The sequence below is a fragment of the Felis catus genome, chromosome B4, assembly GCF_018350175.1.
Source record: "Felis catus isolate Fca126 chromosome B4, F.catus_Fca126_mat1.0, whole genome shotgun sequence".
Classification (NCBI taxonomy): Eukaryota; Metazoa; Chordata; class Mammalia; order Carnivora; family Felidae; genus Felis; species Felis catus.
Window position 1 is genome coordinate 95,867,358 of NC_058374.1, and position 5,940 is coordinate 95,873,297.

The following is a 5,940-nucleotide window of genomic DNA, read 5'->3' on the forward strand; positions in this document are numbered from 1 at the left end:
TGTGGTATGTTTATGACATGGAATATTGTTTATCGATAAAAATCCATGAAGTATTGGTACATGCTGTAATATGGGTTAACCTCAAAGACAGTATGCTAAATGAAATAAGGGAGTCAAAGAAGACCTCATAATATGACCCTATCTAAACAAAATGTACAAAATAGGGAAATTTAAAGAGACAGAAAGGTTCGTGTTTGCCAGGATGCTAGGGGCAAGAGGGAGTGGAGGGAGAAATGAGGAGTGATGGATAAACGGAGCGAAGGTTTATTTTAGGGGGTGGTGAGAATGTGCTAAAATTAGATTATAATGATAGCTAGGCAACTCTACAAACATGCTTAAAAAACTCTTGAATTACACACTTCAACCGGGTGAACTTTGTGGCATGTAAACTATATCTCAACATGGCTGTTAAAAATTGTTTCAGACAGAGCACGTGTGCTTCCTCCCTTTCCCAGAGGGAGTGCAGCCGCAATGGAAGAGTTCCATCCCGGTCTTCTTAGCAGTATTTGCAAGGTCAACTCGCCTCCTGCTAAAAGCATCACTCACCGCCAGCAGAGGGAGCTAAAACAATAGCTTTATCCAGTCTCTGCTCCCAATCTTGTTTCCTGGGAGGACAGAAAAAGTATTTCCAAATTTGGAGAAAATAAAGGGTAGCTGAGTTTTATCTTCACTTACCCCCAACAAAATGACATAAAAGTTGATATGAATATTCATTTCTTTAAAAGAAACCCACGCTGATACACTTACATATCCCAGATTCTCAATTGTATGTTCTCTATAACATAAGGGTATGTAGATACAACAGAATAGAATATGATGCTTGACCCAATCCTTCTGTGCTCTTTCCCTATCATTTGCTTGTAAGGCAGTCAATGAAATCCAGTAGAAAAATCAAGTTAGCATAACTACCCATAAAATGCCTTTATCGTTACCAGCTACTTACATGCACCTTCTATCTTTGCTCGAGGTCTAATATCATAGTGCTTACGATATTGGTGCAAAATTATCCTTTTTGCTGCATTCCAGGCTGAGAAAACAGTTTGTGAAAGGGCATTCATTTGTTCAAGACACTCTATTGAATATCTACTATAAGCCAGGCAATAGTGAAAAAAAAAGCAGGTATAGAAACTGTCCTCATGTGGCTTATGTGCATGTGGGGGGGAAGTGATATTAAACAAACATGCAAATAAAATGTAGCCCTAAATTGTGTTAAGTACTTCAAAGGAAAAGCACAAGGTAGTTAGAGAAATGATAACAGGGGGTCTAATTTAGATTGGGTGGTCAAGGAGGATCTCTAAGAAGGTAGCACCTACACGGACAATAAAGGAGAGAATATTCTGGCAGATGAAATAGTATTATGTGAGTCCTGAGCCTAGAAACAACTTGAAGGAGTCCACTGGGCTGGAACACAATGGGCTGAGGGGAAATTGTGCTGTCTGAGGCTGGAGAATAGGACAAGGGCCAGGTCACGTAAGGCCCTATAGGCTGCAGTAAGGGGTTTGTATTTTATCTTGAATATAATGGGGAGCCATTGACGAATTATAAGCACATAAGTGGTTTATCAGAGTTGCCTTTTGTAATGTTTATTTATTTTTGAGAGAGAGAGAGCATGTGCACATGCAAGTGCCCAAGTGGGGGAGGGGCAGGGAGAGAGGGAGAGAGAATCTCAAGCAGGCTGTCAGCACAGAGCCCAACGCAGGACTCGATCTAATGAACCTTGAGATCATGACCTGAGCCAAAATGAAGAGCTGGACGCTTAACTGGCTGAGGCACCCAGGCACCTCAGAGTTGAATTTTTAATAGACCATTCTGGCCATAAAGTGGAAGCCTGATTAAAGAGGCTCAAAAGTAGAAGTGGGAAGAGCATGCTCATTTAAAGAGACCAACGATTTTGTTGTGAATGGAATGTGAGGTGGGGGTAGGGGTCAATGGGAAGTTGTAGGAGTCGTTCTAGAAAAACAATATATAATCTCTGGCCCATTTCATGGCAGTCTCCAGAATCCATGGCATAATTCTGCGTTCACTCCAGTTCTCTACCACCACCAATCCCAGCTACATTGAGGACAGTTTTGTCCTCCATAGGGTTAGGTAGAACCAATCCCAATAGAGAAAAAAAGAAAAAAAATCAACCCACTGACATATTTCCCAGAGAAAACTTGTCTAATTAAAAAATGTATACGTGCTTCCTAAAATTTCAGGCCCCTGTTGCACCAGCTGTTAGAGTTCCAATGGTGCATCAAATGAGGGTAATCAATTTTACACAGATAAGGAAAGATAATATTTCAAGCCGTTCTTTGGAATTAACTAAATTTGTATGCATGTTGTAGTGGAAAGAGCATGGAATGTAATTTCAGAGGACGTGGGGTCAGGCCTTATTCTACCACTTACAAGCTCTGTGACTGGGTAATTTACTCAGCTTCTCCAAATCTCTGGTTCCCCATCTGTAAAATGTAGATGATAACAATAGCCACCTCACAGAGTGGTTGTAAACAGGAAATGAGCATGTTAAATCCTCAATGGCTTTCCATACCATTGTCTTAAGTATGTACTTCCAAAAATGTAATCAAGTTCCTCAAAATAAACTTCTATACAAAAAAATAGAACTCATTCTAGAACACTGCTTTCTCTTTAATATTTTAACATGAATGACCTTGTAAATCTAATTCAATACATTGAAACATTTTGGGTAATTTTCTGCATCAACAAAAAAAGCAGACAACAATTAAAGCAACTGGCTATAAATTTTCAATATTGTAGAAGTGCTGCATATTTGAAAAATAATGACATGAAATAAACGGAATGAATGAAATGAAGGAACGATACTTAGTGTCTAAAGAATGAGACTATTAGTTTCTAAAAACAATAATTATATCTTGGAAACAAATACCTGTGTACCTTAGCAGAAATATGAAAATACTTCAACACCCCAGCTCTATCACTTACTCATTACATGACTTGAGAAACACATAACCCTTAACCTTCGCAAATTTCAATTTCCTCATGTCAAATGGAGAAATGGGACCTCATTCATAGATCTGTTGTGAAAGTCTGATAAAATCAGGCCTCTAAAGCACTTCTGTACAATGCCTGGCACAAGTAGGTGCTAAGTAAATGTCAGTTGTTGTTTTTTGCCTCCGTATCTAAAAGTATGTTTTTGGTCTTTTGCAAAGAGAATACTTTTGAGTGCTTCTATTTATCTCAGATATTTTCACATAGATTAAATTACTTCTATTTCAAAAAGGTTAGATGAATTTACTCCAAGTAGATTTTGTTCCCATCACTCCATCAAAACTGCTCTTGTGAAAATTATGAATGACCTTCACCGTGCTAAACCCAACAGACGATTCTCCCTCTTCTTAAATCTATTAGAAGCATATTTTACTGTTAGTCACTCACTCCCATCTGAAATGTTTTCTTCCCTTGGCTCCCAGCACACATCATTCTACTGATTTCCTTCTTCCCTCACTGGACTGATAATGCTTTCCTGCCCCAACCTCCCTAGTAGACTTCAGAGTATCTGAGGCTCAGGCCTTGGATCTCTTCTCTTTCCTCTCTACACTCATTTCATTAATGATCTCAAAAAGTCTTGTGGCTGTTAATTCCTCCTATATTCTGACTATTATCAATTTTAAGTTTCCAGCCTAGAGTCTCTGAAGGCCAGACATATATGTTCAACTACATAGTCAGTGTTTCCATTTAGACATATAATATGCTCTCAAAATTAACATGCTCAATTCCAACCTTCTCCATCCCCCCAAACCTTTTCTTCCCACAGCCTCCCCATCTCAATCAATGGCAACTTCAATCCATCCAGTTGCTCAGGTCAAAAACCTTAAATTCTTCCTTGATTTTTCCCTCCTTCTCACAAACCCCACATCCAATCCATCAGGAAATTCTGTCAGCCCTATTCTCAGAACATATCCAGAATCCAACCCCTAATCCAGCCACTTGTCATCACCTCCCTGCTACCACGCTGGCCCAAGCCATCACTTGGATTACAACAGCCTTGCCTTTTCACTTAGCCCTCTTCATAAATCATCTATTCCTCACCTAGCACACAGAATCGTTCTTTCAAATGTAAATTATGCCAAATTGCTTCTCTGCTCAAACCCTCCAGTTGCTCCCACTTCACTGAGTAAAAGCCAGAGTCCTTGCAATGACCCTTCCCTCCCCAGTGCGGCCCTGGCCTCCTTGCTGCCCCTCAAACATGGCAGGCCTGCTCTTGCCAACCCAGGGGCCTTGCCTTTGCCTTCACTATTTAGCCTGAAGAGGCCCTCTGTGCAGATGTCTGCAAGGCTACTCTTCTACTTTCTTCAGGTCTTTGCTCAGGTGTCACCTCTCCATGGGCCTTGCCCTGGCCATTCTACTAAAAACTGCATTCACCCTCTTGGCTCACACACTTCCTGCCTCCCCATCCCTGCTTTATTTTAGCTAATTACCTCCTGCTATCCTATATATTTAGTTATCTATTTGTTAATTGTCTATCTCTCTAGAATGTAAACTCTCTGGAATGTAAAGGGTAAGAATTATCATCAGTTTTATTTGCTTGCTGTGTCTCCAGAACCAAGAACAATATCTTGCCTTAGCAGACACTCAGTAACTGTTTGTTGAAAGGTGAAAATGATGAAGGAGTAGTTTTCCTATGCCAAAAAAAAAAAAAAGGATGTTAATTAACCATAAATATAATTAAAGCCTTAAGGCTTTTAGCACTTACATAGATCAATTTTAAATTTTAAAAACTTGCTTCTGAAACAAAATCTATGATAGCACACTTAACAGTTGGTCCCTTAGCATCCAATTGTCTATGTGTGTATACGTGTGTGTCTGTGTCTGTGTCTGTGTGGGTCTGTGTGTGTGTCTGTGTATACATATACATACAAAATATATATAACCCACTAGGCAAACACATTCTTTTTATAGCACCTCGCTAAGTTTAGTTTATACATCAAAGTAGAATTTCAGCCTTAGCAATATGGCGCTGCTTTATTTCTTCCAAGGATTACCATTCTTGCTTCTCTTTGGGGGTAACAGTGATTCTTCACAAAGCAGCCCCTTTTGGGAATGATAATTAATAAAGATAAGAATTTAACTGGAAGTCAGGGAGCAGTTTCCCTCCTGTCGGCAGAGTTTTCAATGGAATGAAAGCCATCTATTTCTTCTTCCTAGAACCCAGAACTGAGGTGAAATAGACAGGAGGACAAGTCACAGGCCATGGAACATTCCCTCACAAGTTTTTATTAACTACATTTTTTTGGATTTTCATGTTTGCTTTTGGTTTTTACTATCCCCTAGTACTTCACAAAATTCAGACCCTTCCGAAAAGCCATCCAAGAGCTCTGGCCAGTACATTGGTCTAAGATCTTACGTTAGTCAGAGATATTAACTACATATTACTATTAGAATAAATGTTTTCCTTTACTATTCTAAAGTTACTATAAGGAAGTGCCCTTTTTAATACTTTTAAATGATTTCTACTGTCTTACCCACATTACGTAAAATAAACAAAAATTTTATATTGTAAATGGCTCTTAGTGAAAATTTTTGCCTATCTCAATGGTTTCTAAGGAATGACAAGTTGATTTTAGAAATCATATTATATAAATTTTCCATTTATACTTCATAATAAACTAAGTTGTTTATTTTTTTTCTTTTCAAAGTGGTCTCTTCTTTTGGATTTGTCTCCATTTCAAGGTCTGTGATATTCACTTTTTTTTCTTTATAACTAATACACCTATTCCTCTGAAATAAGACTTGCCAGATTTTTGCAACATGTTCTGTTTTGGGCTATGAGCACAGGCTCTCAGTGTGAAGGTTGAAAAGCATTTGGAAATGGAATAAAAACACGTTGTCAAATGTTTTGAATTTCGTGGAAAAATACAACCTTTTCTGACATTTTATATATAGACAAATCCACAGTATAAAACAACATTAGACATCAAC